Source organism: Tursiops truncatus, chromosome 2 (assembly GCF_011762595.2).
Source record: "Tursiops truncatus isolate mTurTru1 chromosome 2, mTurTru1.mat.Y, whole genome shotgun sequence".
NCBI lineage: Eukaryota > Metazoa > Chordata > Mammalia > Artiodactyla > Delphinidae > Tursiops > Tursiops truncatus.
Window position 1 is genome coordinate 173,964,188 of NC_047035.1, and position 14,891 is coordinate 173,979,078.

Here is a 14,891-nt window from a genome sequence, read left to right on the forward strand (position 1 = left end):
GACACAGTCTAACAGACTCTCTGTGACCCTCTTAGGGGTCACACGTGGAAGGACAAGAGGTGGCCGGGGCCGAGGAGCCCGTGGTGAGATGTGGCTCCCTTGACAGCCCGTGAAAAATGACTTGACTGAGAAAAAGTGAGTTTTCCAGCTCTCTGGGGGTGGGTCCCGAGCTCTTTCCCGTGGGAGGTCAGAGTCCCCGGGAGGAGGTATAGCCCAGGGACGGGGTGGCCCCGTGGGACCAGCTTCCACCTGTCTGCACGCTCCCCTTGCATTTTTCTTGTAGCTCTGTGACCACGTCCAGTTTTTGCTGCTCACCCGTTCTCCTGAAGGCACGCTCACTTCTGTCTCCCCAGAAACACTTTAGAAGTGATGACTAAACCAGGCCTCCAAGGTCAGGGCCCACGTGAGCCCCACTGCGGGACAGGGTGAGCAGATGCAGGAAAGGGCCCCAGATGCGTATTTCAGCCCTTCCAGAAACTCCCTCTGCTCCACATCTGCCGGAAGTTCTGCGTTTGTGCTTTAGGCTCTTCATTTAAGTAACCGAACCGAATGGATTCTACCGCGCGTGATCACAATTGCCTCGAGTTAAACCATAAAAACGTTCTACTGCTCGTCTGCAGTTCGGCTGTTATAAAGAAAGTAAATTGAAGTGTACGAGTTTAAGAGCTTCGAACTAGTTTCCTCCGGGGACAAAAGTGGCAGCTGTCAGACACCTAGCTGCTAAGTCATCACTGTGCTTCCTGTTGTAGGAACGGGGCCACTGGGGCCTGAGGCGCTGCAGACAGGGATGCAGGGAAGGAGGACGCAGGGGCTGCTCCCGGGAGCGGAAGGCTGAGGCACACGTAAGACCTGGAGCAGGGCTTCCCTGGCGGCGCAGTGGTTGGGAGTCCACCTGCCAATGCAGGGGACACGGGTTCGTGCCCCGGTCTGGGAGGATCCCACATGCCACGGAGCGGCTGGGCCCGTGAGCCATGGCCGCTGAGCCTGCGCGTCCGGAGCCTGTGCTCCGCAACGGGAGAGGCCACAACAGTGAGAGGCCCGTGTACCACAAAAAAAAAAAAAAAAAAGACCTGGTGCAGGAGTCCAGGCCTTATTTTCTCTTCCTAATTTTTTCCTAAATGAGCAAATGCCCTGCTCTAGAAATGGCAAGCATTTTCCGAACGATGGTCCAGGTAGAGTCTCGCATTCCTGAGAAAGCACTTAAAACCAAACTTTAGGAGCAGATGTCGGCATTTTGGCCTCTCCTGACGTCAGTCGTTGAAGGTGCAGATGGCAGCTGACATGCTGAGTGGGCGGGGCCGGAGCTGGCCCCTCCCACCCAGAGGCATTGAAAAGCATCATCCCCTAGAATACCCACCAGGGTGATGGGCCAAGCCTGGGAAAGGTGGGAAAACACTTGTCTTCACTCCAAGTTACGCGTGGAGCCCATCCCCAGAGGGAACAAATGATCGCAGGCTGCTGTTCAGGACGGCTGGTGATGGGTGGCGGGGCCCGGGCTGCCCCGAGAGCCCTCGCCTGTAGCTCAGCCTCGCCCTGGTCTCACCAGCCTTCCCGGTGGCGCCCAGGGACCCCAGCCTGGACCACGCTTTCCGGGCCACTGGGCTGCAGGAGCAGAGCTGTGTGGGCCAGCCAGCGCCTCACCACACACGCCCCGCCCCCCCGACCCCCGTGTCCCCCACCACTCGCTGCCTTGGTGGGCTGTCCCGTCCCTCCGGCCAGGCCATGGTGGGCAGCGCGTCCTGCCCGGAGCGGGGGCTGGACTGCAGATCCTGTTTCAGGAAGCAGCTCGGCCTCCCGCCTAATTGTAGGGGTGGGAACAGAAAGGCAGCCACAGGGCTTTCCTTTGCCAACGAAAAGGCCGGAGTTGGGTCCTCCTCCCAGCTTTCATTTCAAAGAAGGCGAAAAACAATCCGCTCATTTTGCCTGAGTGCTGCCTTCCCAGGGTGAAAATGGAGACTTTGATGTGTCTCTGCCCGCCCAGCTCTCCAGGCCACCTGCCTCGGGGGCGGCCTCAGGGTGAATCACTCACCCCTGCCACCCAGTTCCAGGGCCCGGGACAGGACAGTGCAGGAGGCAGGCACCGCAGGGCGTGGGGCAGGGGACGCACTGCACTGTGGCTCCTCCTCGGGAGGGGCCGTGGACGCGGTGCGTGGCCGCCTCCAGGTCTGCCAGGGCCCAGCTGGCCTTCCGGGAGCACCGATCTGGGCTCAGGTGGGGCTCCTGTGCATGAACGCTCCAAGAACAGCTTTCCTACTCAGGCCTCTGGAATTGGCCGTGGGGTCTGAGCTGGAGCAGAAGGAAGCCGCTTCTCTCACCCCATCAGCCCCCATGGGGCACGGCTGGGCCACAAGGCCTGCCTGACTAAGCTGGGCTGTACTATCAAAGCGGTGCTTGATTCATTAAAGCTAGAAAATTTTTAAACCCAGTCTTCCTTAAGGTTTTAAGCCAGCTTTTAACAAATCTCGCATTCATTTTTAACTTGAAACGTTTCACCCCCTTTTGAGCTGTCCTCTTACCCAGCCGGTCCATTTAAAAGCTTGGAAGGCTTCGTGGATCGCCCATAAGAGTGTCAGCCTCACCCGCAGTTCAGTCCAAGCAGTTTTCCTCTCTGTCTCCCTTTCCATCCAAATGCCCCATTATCTGAAGGGAAAAAGTGACTTGGGAAGTTGTCAGTGTTCCGATGTGAACTTTCCTCCAATGTACATCTGGAGGCGTGGTTCTCTGTGTGCTCCATCTTGCTGTAGGTGCCTGATGTATGTGGCACGTGGATTTTTACAGTCCAGGGCAAGCTGCCTCTTTCATCACTCAGACCAGAACATTTCAGCGAGAAGCCCTCTCTCTGTGTCTCTTCTCGTTCCATCTGGAAGACAGGCTCACGGCGCCCATTAAGGTGGGCTGCTGGCACTGCACACCTTGCCCTCAAAAGCCTGGTGGCCCATCTGGAGCACCTCCACCTCCGTCCATCCCTGAGCTGACCTGAGGGCCCAGCTCCATCCTCAGCCGCTTTGTCTCATCCCAGGCCTGCGGGTAGAGTGAGATACTTGTTCATCTGGGGTGCCCCCAACGCCGCCCCAGGCATGTCCTTCCAGACCTCACCTCTAGACCCGAGCTCAGGTCTGTTATTCTGCACCCGAGTCCCATCAGCACACGGCTAATCTGTTAGGATATCGCCAAGCAAATACTATACATTTCATAAAGCTGTTTGTGTCAGTGGACACTTCCACGGGAAGTGAGTTTTCAGGCATGACTTGGAAGAAAACTTTATTGCTACGGAGTTAGGGAACCTTCCAAATTTAAACACACACACAGCATGAACTTTGCAATAATAGACTATTAACAGAGTCTTTGTAGCGTTTTCAATGAGTCCCCTTCCCATGTTGTCTCTGGACGATAAGCGATGGTCATTAACAACAGCTGGGGGACTTGAGTTACCGGCTGAAGGCATCCCAGGTGCGCCCCACCGTCTAGGGCCTGTACCAGACGGCTGGCCATGAGCAGCCTTGCTTGGCTTGCTGGAAACCAGTGGCGGTGAACACTCTGACTAGGTAATTGGAAAGTTGCCCTTTGGGATCCATATATTTTAGTTTCAAGACCTTCATTCATGAGCAAGTTTATTCAATGAGGAACAGGCACGGTGGGGGGCGGGGCTTGTGCAGAGCTAAGAAAAATGTCCACCAGGCCAATTACACGCACTGGGGCCCTTTAACAGCCCTGGTGCTGGGCATGTCACGTCTGTAAGAAAGTGCATGGCATTGCACTGGTTTGCGTGTGTGTCAGTGAGTTGGGATTTCTGCGTTCGCTCGGATTGATTTTTCTTTTCCTTCGTAATTTTGCTAAAAAACAAAATCAAACCTCCCGTCAGCCTTCTGGAACTTCCGGGAAGGTCCCTTTGCTGAGGAGCTCGGAATCTGTGCAGAGTTACGGGGGCAGAGCTGGAAACCCCTCTTCCGCAGCCCTGTCCGTCCTGGGCTGCGTCTGGGCGCCCACGGGCCCCCAAGGCCGCCGTGGGTGAACAGGAGGCCAGTCAGCAAAATCAGCCCAACCAGACGGAGTTTCTGTCGGCGGAGGCACGAGAAAACCTCGCTGATGGTGTGAAAGGGCAGCTACGTCGTGACGGGAATGAAATTTTCCTCCTCTCCTCTAATTACAAAGAAGAAAAAAAACACACACCAAAAAAATGTTTAAAATATCTTAATATCGGTCCGTACAGCCCCAAGCCACCATCTTAAGCTTCGAAGGCCGAGTACTTTGAGGCGGTTTCCGATCGTAACTCCACCTCAGGGGGAGTTCCAGCGGTCGTGGGGACGATTCTGCTCCGGAGACGCGTCCCGCGGCCCTGCGTGCGGGGCTCACGCTAGGTGCGGAGCTTCGTAAACACGAAGGACAAACGTGGCCGGGTTGGTTTGCTCGGGGAGAAGCCGTGTCCCGGGCCTTCTTCTCCACTAACCACCAGCATGGCCCTGGCTCTGGCTCCGCCCCCTCGTCAGTGTCACAGGGGACACCCCGCGCCACGGCCCTTTGGGGCTCGGACCCAAGGCCTGACCCTGATAGGGCTGCAGGGACTTGCAGACTCATCCTTCCTCACAGCTCGCTCCCTCTGGGGCTGCTTGGGCCATGGAAGGGGTGCGGACAGAGTGAGAACGTTGTGGCCTCCAAGGCCTCCGGACACTGGGCTCTGTGTGGCCCCCTAGGGTGCAGGAATCTTCCATCTCTTCGGAATTCCCGTCTCTTGCCTTTCTGTGTTAACTCACTTGCACTGCCCTCGGCTGGGCCTTGAGGAGGCTGTAGGGGACGGAAGAAGGGACTTCCATGGACTGACAGGAGGGGGACCTGGGGGTCAGTGGGGGTCATTCAGCATTGGCGCTGGCCTCTTAGGCAGGTAGGAGGTCTTTAAATGGTCCCTCGTGCCTCTCATTTCGGTATCCACGGTCGCCCCAAGGTCACCCAGCGCTCACTTCTGAAGTCCTGCCTTACTGGCCGTTGCTGCCCACGGTTCACGTCCACATGGGGCGTCACCTGGGGTCTGTGCCGGATCTCCCATCATGTCCTGCCCATCTTTGCCTCTTTCCACCCTGCACCAACTCCCCAGCCTCGTGAGGCCCAGCACAGTTCTCTGAATTCTGAAAGTGAGCAAAGCTCTGCTGAATCATTTACTCTTTTGTATTTATTTAATGTATTTATAGCCACCTTTTCTAGAAGGCATTTAAGATGACTCATAAGACACAGAAATAACAGCTAGATGGACGAATTTATTTTTTGAGTAAATGAATTCCAGTTCTTTCCAGATATAAGAATCTGAGAGTTGACACACACAAGGTCCCTTCCGCATAAAAACACGCACGTAAAGCAGCAGTCCTGAAACATACGCCCAAAGAAGCGGTCCTGAAACATACATGCAAAAAGCCGTGGAGGGACCATATTCTTGAGTCTGTAAAGAAGACCCGCCCCCTGGAGCCTCCCACCTGGTCATGCAGTGACTGACAGCGTTTCACGCGTGTAAATCATTTCTCCTCACTGGAGTACGTGGCACTTGAAGAGGGGAATGGCCAGCTGTGTTTGTGTCCACCAAAGGGCATATGCTAAAACCTAGGCCCGCAGGAGAGGTGTAATCGAAACCTTGGCCTGAATTGAGCCCAGCCCTGGACACAGTTGCCCATAAAGGCTACAGCAAACGATATAACATTTTCCTTACTCACCCCCGTAATGGGGCCAGTTGCTACGTGCCCTTAAGCCTTTTAAAATATGTGTAGCATTTAATGGGCTATCCAATCTCTGTACCAATTAGGGCCCTGGATTTCAAGCCCAGAAACTGAAATTTCCTGAAAAGATAGGGTAGCTCACAGAATCTGCAGGAAGCATCGGGAATGAGACTGTGGAAACAAGGGGTCTGGGGGGGAAGGTCATCTATGCGGACTTGGTCCCATTGCTGCTGCTGACTTACCACTAGCGGGTCCTGCCCCTGTCACCCTGGAGTCACCATCTACCATCACCACCGCATTCTCACCTGTCTCACGGTGTGCCTCACTCCCTCGAGAACTAAGCCCAGGGACCCAGTCCGAAGCGAGTGACTTCACTGTGTCTTCCTGTCCAGATGTCCAGTTCCACTGCAGGCAGCCACATCACCCTGGAATCCTTGAACCCTGGACACCCTGAACACCGTTCTAGGTAGACCCGGCCCAGTCTCCCAAGCCCTTCCCTCCATGAGCACTTGATTCCGGAGACCCCAGGCCATCATTCAGCTCTTTTCCTACTGTGGTTCAGAGCCCCATCTCTGAGCAAGGGAACGGCTCTGCCCTCAGCCAGGCAACAGTCCAGGCTCCTCCCCATTTCCTCTGGGCTTTGCTTACTGGCAACCCGCTCACACTTGGCAACGTCTTCCCTGCTAGACTGTCACCCTCAGGAAGGCAGCCTTGGACTGATTATCCTGCCCATCAGTGTGATGCCAGACAAGCAGCAGATATTGATGAACGTGTTGATTTAAACGAATGAATATATGATTCCATTAGCACTCCGCGTCGCAGAGCTACGCTTAGGAAATTCTTTCCTGGAATTCTAAAATCCTCCTTGTACGGCCAAGATTAGCCAAGAGCCACGTCTGGTTTCTTGAAGGGAACAGCAGCATCTGAAGTAGGACCCTTGGCTGCCTCGTAAAGGCTAGAGAGTAACCATCCCCCACTTGTAACCCTCAGGCCCATCGGTGTTTCACATCAGTGATGGAGCGAGGGGTGGGTTTGATTATCTGAACTCATCCAGCCTAACTTGGGGTGGGGACCCCAGACTGGGGGCTTCTTCTAACTTAGGGTCCTCTGTGAAGTGGATTCAGGACTGGCCTGGACCTACAGAACTAGGTGCAAACTCTTGGGCCTACCTGCTGAGCGATGGCCTCTGAGTGACCAACTCAGGTTTCTAAGAGGCTCAGGGTTTTGAGTCTTTGAAATTGTGATGAGTCTGCAGGGCACTGCTTGGAAAGTTTTAGTGATAAATGATGGACTTAAGTGTTCGGTGGAGTCTTTGCTGATTATTTTCAAAGCATTGCTTAGAAATTGTCCGAACAAAATCCCCTCTGTTCCGAACACACGGTTTGTCTACGTACAAACATTACAAATAGTGTTCACAGGAGTTTATTGGCTGGTGTCCAGCTCCTCCGTTTCTGGGGCCCCTAGTGAGCCGAGTACTAGCCCAGGGAAAGTGATGACGTGTTAGTGCATCTCTGTAGAAAGCTGCTTATTGGTCAGACGGATCCCAGCCAGATTGGAGAGTCTTCGAAAGAGCTGACCCGAAAGGGACCTTCAGGGTCATCCACGCCAACGTTTTTTTAATGGAACTGTAGTTGATTTACAATATTGTTAGTTTCAGGTGACAGCAGTGATTCAGTTATCCATATACATACCGATTCTTCTTCATGATAGGTTATTACAAGATATTGAATATGGTTCCCTGTGCTCTGCAGTAAATCCTTGTTGCTTATCTAGTTTATATTTAGTGGTGCGCCAACTTCTTAACCTAAGAGGAATTGGAGGCCCCGAGGGAGCCTTAAAGGCCTAGGCTGGGCCGGCACCCGGTTCGCCCCGCCTTGAGAGAACTTAAGCCCGCCGGTGCTGGTTCTGGCGCGGGAGGCTGAGACGTGAACGCCACGACCGACCTGACGCCTGGATGGGTCTCAGCACCTGGGGATGTTCCTCGGTGTCTCTTCTTACGCCTTGTTTGCCCTTGGACGTGGCTGGGCCCTCTGGGGCCGAGTCTGCAGCTGGCCTTGGCCCACCTGTTCCCCCGCCTGTTTCCCGGATGCCCTGATGGGGGGGAGGGGCCCGGCCAGCAGCAGCACGGCAGATGGAATTCATTCCGGGGGAGCCCGGGGCGGCAAGCCCGGCCCGGCCCGAAGTGGAAACTGGTCCTCCACCAGATGGGGGCCAACTCCAGCCGCTCCACGCCTTCTTCACACGAGATGTGCTGCTTTCTTTGGAAAGTAACTTTACACGAGCCCGTCCAGGCTGAGGCGGCGAGTTGGAAGCCTAGCATCGGCCCATGGGGAAGCAGGAACAAAAATCAAAACGGCACAAGATCCGGTCCTTCTGCCCATTCCAGCCCCGGTCCCATGGCCTCCAGCTGGAATGGCTGAGACAGCTGGGATTTATCAGCGGCCCGACATTAACCCATTGGCTCCAGGAGTTGGGATTTCCTGAACCCAAAGCACTAATTTCTGCCATTTTTTTTACCTTTCCTCTCTGACTTCTAAGGAAGCAGGGAGCGTGTGTGGGCGAGGAGGCCAATTTGGGCAGCAGGTTGTTTCAAGTGAACTCGGCAGCTCAGGGAGGGAGGAAAATGAGCTCCAGTGGCCCTTGTTTATTGTTCCTGTGGGGTCCCCGCGTTCCTGCCCAATGCGGCCTTTCTGTCTCTGGCTTTTGGAAGACAAAACCCTAGGTAACAGGGACCCTCATCACCCCTCCCTGAACTGATTACATAAACAAACGTGGGGATCTTGGACCGCAGAGGTGACCCTCCCCCAGCTCGGGGGGCGCCGTCGGGTCCCAAGTGAGCTAAGCACCCTCGTTCGGCTGGGCCCGGGCAGCCCGCGAGTGCAGGGGCGACAGAAGGGGCCCACTGCCTATGCTCTCTCACCCCCTCTTCCGAGGCTCGCCCACAGGCCCGGCCGTAGCCGGACTGTGAAAGGAAGCCGACGTGCAGCGGGACTGGAGGCCAGCTTCCACCTGGCCAATCAGCTCCAGCCTCCCCACGTGGCGGCCGGGCGGGCGCGTGCGCACACGCACACGCGAGAAGCTTAACTCAGGGCCCGGCGCGGCGGAGGAGGGGGTCGTGGCAGTTTCCCGCTGCCCCTGCGATATCTTCTTGGTCTCCTGCTCACGCTGACCTTTCCCCGTGAAGGTCCCCACCAGGTACGTGCGTGTTGGGTCTGCGGCCGAGTGGCTGCCGTGTAGGTAACCGTGCTATTTGCCAATGAGCTGCAAAGGTACGGAACCCAGGGGCCGCGTCTGCGCGTATCGGGCGCACAGTTCCCCCGTCCACTCTGCCGCCCCTCTCCTGCCAGCCCCCTCTCCCTGGCGGCTGCCCACCCCAGCCTGGGAGCTCAGAGGCCTCCTTTTCAGTGAGCACTCGGCTGTGGGACCCCAGCACCCTCCAAGCATCGCTCCAGAGCCCCCGGGGAGGAGGGAGAGGCGCGGGGATTTGAGAGGAAACAGCTGAGTCACGGTACTAGCTTGTGGAATGGGTGGGGGGGGGGCCGTCATTTCCTCACAATTCTTGGGGCCTTTTCTAAACTGGTATCTGGGGTCTCGGGGCGTCAGCACCAGGGGAAGGCAGCTCTCTGGAGACCAGGCCGAGGTGAAGGCAGGGGACACCTTGTCACCTGGCTGCACGCCAGGGACAAGAAAGCAGGGAGGCCATTGGTGTCTGCACCAGCGGCCGGGAGAGAAGAGGAGGGCGGCCGGGCCCTGCCAGTGGGCCCAGAACAGGGGCTTCCGGAATGTTTCAAGTGCTGTCACAGACGGAACCCCCGACAGGCCTCCGTGCTGCCCTCCGTCGGAAACGGTAGCGTTTGTTGTCCGAGCTGCATAGCCTTGTGTGCTGTGAAGGGCGAGTTCCCCCAGGAAGGCTGTGCTCTCAGGAGTTTATAGATTGGTCTCCTCCAGGACAGGAGCCCCTGGGCTGTTGACAAGCAGGAGGGAAGAAAGGAGAAGGAGGGTTCTGCCGTTGTATTTGGTTTCCTTTACAGTTATTCCCTGGGCGGCCCAGAGAGGAAACAGCAAAACAGTCTTAAAGAAAAGGAAGTAAATACGAGAAGGAGACGAGGGTAACTAATACTCTTTCCCTTAGACCCGACTTTCACTTGCTTATAAACACCCTAAAAGACAGCCCAGATTTATTTAAACGGCCCGGATGATACCTAAAGCAGTGGAGAAGCAGGTGGGACATTGCAGCTCAGGCAGGCTTGGAAACAGATGAAGGAAACCAGGCTCACAGCTGCAGGGATGGGGCGAGGAGGGGCGCTGACAGCACCCAATGCCAACAAGAGAAAGGGCACCCTTGTCGCCGGGCCAGACAGCTGCAGGGCGAGCCTTCGGGGCTGCTCCCAGAGCCGCCCTGACGGGGGATGGAAAGGACAAGTAGGGAGTTTGAGTTTCGGATCAGGCCGCTGCCCGGTGCTCTGATCCCTCGCGGGCCTCGGCTCCTTTGTACGGCGAATGAACGACTGTTAAACACGTATCACTTGGGTGAAAAGGGCCTGGCCTGCAGGCACTGGGCGCTCTGGAAGTGTCTGCGGTGGCCAGTTTGTGCTCAGTGGTGGCTTCAGGGCCACCTGGCAAAGGCGGAGCTGCGGGCGTTGTCGCCGGGGAGGGAGCAGGCCCCCAGACCCTCTGGGAGGAGGGGACAGAAAGCCCGGTCGGGGGTCACCCATTTCTCCAGCAGAAGCCAGGCTCTCCTCCTCACAGGTGCGTCTGCTCCAGGGCCGCCTGCGGGCTCAGCGGCGGGGCCTCTTCCACTTTGGGTTGGAGGGCTAAGGGGCCGCTTTACCGTTTGCAAGCGGATGGGCAGGCGTCTTCCTAAGCGGGGTCTGTCGCATCATTTTCTTGTCCTGCTGTCCCTCTGGGCACTGTCTCTAGACCCACGGGCAGCGGAAGCCACAGGCCGCCCTCCACAGCTGGGTGGTACGGACACGTGCCGCAGTCACATTGAACTTTCCAGAGCTGTCACGTCTCGGGGTCCTTAGCCTTTGGAAGACTCTGCTCCCTGGCGTGGGGCATCCAGCCTTGCCTTCACGGTCCCCTTCGGCGTGTCCGGTGGCTCTAGCTCCTGACGTCCGCCACGGGCCGCCAGCGAGCCGTGCGGGGTCAGAGGGGGCCTGCCAGCCGCCTGGCCTCCGCCCCTGGCTCCCTTCCCCTCCCCCTGCCTCGGTTCAGGATTCCAGCTTCAGGATGGCCAGCGGGCAGCCCCGCACAGAGACGAGCCCCAGGCCGGGGCCTCCAGAGGCCGACTGGAGCTCCGTGGGCCTTGGCGCGGGCTGCGGTGCCGGCTCGAAGGGGAAGCAGGGCTTCCCGGCCCTGCCCCCTCCCGGCCTGCAGTTTCCTTCCGCTGGTTTTGTCGCCTCTTTCCACTGGCTGTGACTTCACCGTGGACACCAGCCTCCGTCAGTTGGCAAGTGGGGACGGAGCCAGCTGGCTTTCTGAGCGGCCTCATCCCCAGTGTGCTCCGGCGGCAGGGCACACTCGGCCGCGGCTTCCCCGCCTGCAGCCCGGCTCCCGGCAGGCCTGGGGCCCCCTCTGCCGGCGGCCGGCGTCCACGGCACCCGGGGCGGGGCCTCGGGAGGGCGGGCCGCCCGCAGCTCTAGCAGGGAAGCCAGCTCAGAGCTGACCTGCACCTCTCTTGGCTCCTAGGGTAACCGACGATGGGAAGGGAGGACAGAATCGGTCCAGCTGGCCATGCTTAACTGGGGACGCCTGCTTTCCTAGGCTGAACCACCAGCCTTCTGTGTGCGCGGATCGGTTTAGATGCTCTTCAGCAAGGTGGAACTGTCTGGCCATAATGCAGGGCACAACTTCCCATGATGCTCTAATGGGCTTTATCGCTTTAGGTCAATTTTCTGTTTGCTTCTCACCCCAGAGATCGTCCTGAGATCCAGTGTAGGGCCTGGAGCCCTGCTCCCAGCGGCCGTTCGGGTTTCTGAGTACTGTGTGAGTGACTCTATGAACCAGTCGGGGGTTGGTGTGTAGCTCTGGGACAGAAAGCTCTGGTCTCCCGAAATGTCGAGGAATGAAAAGGCCTGTGATCTGACAGCCCGCGGGGCCCGTCACCAACTTCTCTCCAAGGCCGTCCAGCCTGGGGCCTCCCACGAGGCTGCCCATCTGCATGGGCCGAGCTCTGTTAACAGCCCACCAGCATCTGCAAAGCTGGAAATTTCTAGCATCTTCCTGAACACACGTCGGGTTGAAACTCTCCCCGGTGGACAGCGGTGGAGACAGGCAAGCCTCGGCCGGGCCACGCAGAATAAAAATAGCCCAGAAGGGCTTCCCTTGTGGCGCAGTGGTTGAGAGTCCGCCTGCTGATGCAGGGGACGCGGGTTCGTGCCCCGGTCCGGGAAGATCCCACATGCCGCGGAGCGGCTGGGCCCGTGAGCCATGGCCGCTGAGCCTGCGCGTCCGGAGCCTGTGCTCCGCAGTGGGAGAGGCCGCAACAGTGAGAGGCCCGCGTACCGCAAAAAAAAAAAAAAAAAAAAAAAAAAATAGCCCAATGGCCCGCAGAGGGTGTTTTCTTTCGGCTGTCTGTAGGGCCGGATTTCCTGAGGAGTGGGAGTGTGAGAGGCATGAACCTCTGTCACTCGCCTCAGGAAACCCTGACTCCCCAGATGGCGAGCAGACCCCCCCCGCCGAGGGCCCCTCCGAGCCAGGCAGAGGCTCAGCACAGGCCCCGCTGGCTGTCCGTGGCAGGCTGGGGGCAGGTGATGGGCCGGTGTCAGGGGCATGTCAGCAACCATGGCCTCTGCGCGGAGCGAGGCTTGGGACCGCCGACCCGCCTGGTGGGCACTGGGCCTGCGGTGCCCACGGCCCCCAGTTCCTCACCCCGGTTTGTGTTCATGGCATCCTTCCCTCCCAGCCCGCTTGTCCGTGGTCGGCGATGACAGCCCCGTTGCCAGGATGACGGTGGCGCCGGGAAGGCCCTCCTGTCGGCCATGGGGCGCCTGTTGTCCCAGACGGGTCTCTGCGCCCCGGCCTGAAGGCCCCTTCATCCCAGCACCTGCCCGGCCCCTGGACCTGACTCCGCCCCGGCTCCAAGCTCCTGTGTCGGCTCCCTGAGGCCTGCGCGGTCCATCTGTCCTCCTGCCCCGCGCGCCTGCCTCCTGGCCTCTGGCCGCTCGTCACACGGCCTTCCGTCCGTCCAGGTTCCCTCGAAGGCTCTGTATCCATCTGTCCTGCCCGATTGGAGCCCCGTCTCAACGCCCGCTTTGAGGAGCCCCTGTGGCCCTCACGCCCCAGGCTCTGGGCCTGGCTCCCTGCTCCCCATGGGCCTTTGACAAGTTACCCCGCCTCAGGGGGTCTCAACTGGGGGGTAGCGTTGCCCCACAGGGGACACTGGCCACGTCCCGAGACTTTCTTGGTTATCACGCGTGGGACGGTCCTCTGCTGGGTGGGGGCCCGGGATGCTGCCGAACCCCCCCGCCCCCCGGTGCACGGGGGAGCGTCCGCCCCAAATAGGGACAACGCATAGCGAGGAACCTGCCTTGGTCTCCCCACCCGTGAGAGAGGAAGGTGGTGGAAAAGGCGCCAGGACGGCCCGCGTGAAAGCAGATGAGACAGTCGATGTTCTTTGCATCCTGCCCTCCCCGCCCTTCCTGCAGTACTTCTTTTGCGGGGGTGCGTTGGTGGGAGTTAACAGCCCGCGCCGCACGCACGCTTGTGTGGGTGAGCCCACGGCGTCCTCCTGGAAACCCAATCGCACGGGGACTAGTGTGGACCCTACTTTCCGGAAGAGGAAATGGGCGCTCAGAGCCACCAGGAAGGAGCCGGAGGGTGCCCGCTCGTGGATGAGGAGGGCTTTCCCAGCCCGCACTCGAGTCCCCGGTCTCATCACCTCGAGACAGCGTCTGGAGCAGCATTCGAAAACGGCGAGACACTGCAGGTGTGCTTGCGATTCTCTACCTGTAGCCCCTCCCACAGGCTCCCTGCGGAGACTCAGCCGTCCCAGCAGACGAATTCAATGTGCCTGACGCTGGCAGGTCAGGAGAGGCTGTGGTGTGGCCCGGAGGCCGAGTCACCAGAACCTTGGAGAGTGCCGGAAGCTGGAGGAGGCTCCGTGGCTCCAGGGGAGCCTGAGGCCTAGTGAGGAGCGGCCCCTCACGGCCCACGCCCGGCCTGGCTGGCGTCTCTGGCGCCTGAGCGGCACACGCGCGCCCCTGGCGGAGGGCACTGCTGACCAGGGCCCGGGGCGGCTTGCCTCGTGGCAGCAGCGCGGCGGCCAGGGCAGCAGTGCTCACCTCCAGAGTGGGGGGCGCCCCCAAGCTTGTCGGGGCGGGCAGCTCGCATCACGCTGTGACGTCCACAGCACGACTCTGTCCCCTAGAGCAAGGCCAAGTTCTCTCTCAGGCACCAGGGAGAGGTGGCCAAGCTCCTTTGGGGACGCACGTCCAGGAAGATGGAAGGCCCAGCCTCACACCATCTACCGAACCACAGTCAGCCACTGTCTTCCTGTACGTAAAGGGCAGATCAAGCCAGGGTGGCTCGCCTCTCGTGACCTGGCCGGCTTTGAGGAGCAGTTACTCATCTCCGTCATCATTTCCTCTTTGTTTTTCCATTTGGGAAGTAAGAGATTAAATCTGTAGGTGAAAATCTCTTTCCCAGGTTCTCCTCTGAAAATAATTCTGAGGTTAGGGACGGTTACTTCTCTGCTCTGGGCATAATGCCCGTAAGACGAGTGACACTGACAAAACCCTCCGAGCAACACACAAGAAGCAGCATAATCCTTCTGGGAAAAAACATCAACCCAATAAGAAGATAATATATTGCCTGCTCCCCTGTAAATAAAATGGGCCACGTCACCTGCCCGTGAGTGATGACCAGTTTATCCAGTGTACGCTGAATAATGATTTTCCGTGGGGGCAGCAGCTCTTATGATAAAGTGTTACTGCTCTAGCTGTATTATTATAAACAACATCCAATTTATGGCGTTAGGAAGCAGTAATGTGCCACCGTCGTTTAGAACGAGCCGTAAACTCTAGGCTGTCATGTGTTTTCTGGCTGCACATTTCAAACACTTAATATTCCTGTAACACAGTCTTGATCGCAGGACCAATTTAGAAATTACTTGTTCAATATAATGATTGAATTGCAGAGTTAGAGCTTGCCGTGGCCAAAGGTGAATCGCCACATGTGACGAACCTTGTA

The 14,891-nt window shown here is 58.1% G+C and overlaps 1 protein-coding gene across 4 annotated transcripts in view; it reads left to right on the forward strand.

Moving 5' to 3' along the window:
- Positions 1-14,891, forward strand: part of ZNF438 (zinc finger protein 438) — a 291,111-nt gene that overhangs the window by 229,769 nt on the left and 46,451 nt on the right. For 3 of the 4 annotated variants that reach the window (XR_012330457.1, XR_012330456.1, XR_012330458.1), the window contains 2 exons: positions 36-135; positions 750-842. The gene's annotated coding sequence lies outside the window, so the exon portion shown is untranslated. Of the gene's footprint in view, positions 1-35; positions 136-283; positions 726-749; positions 843-14,891 lie in introns of those variants that run through there. The other variant, XR_012330459.1, reaches the window with a different exon arrangement.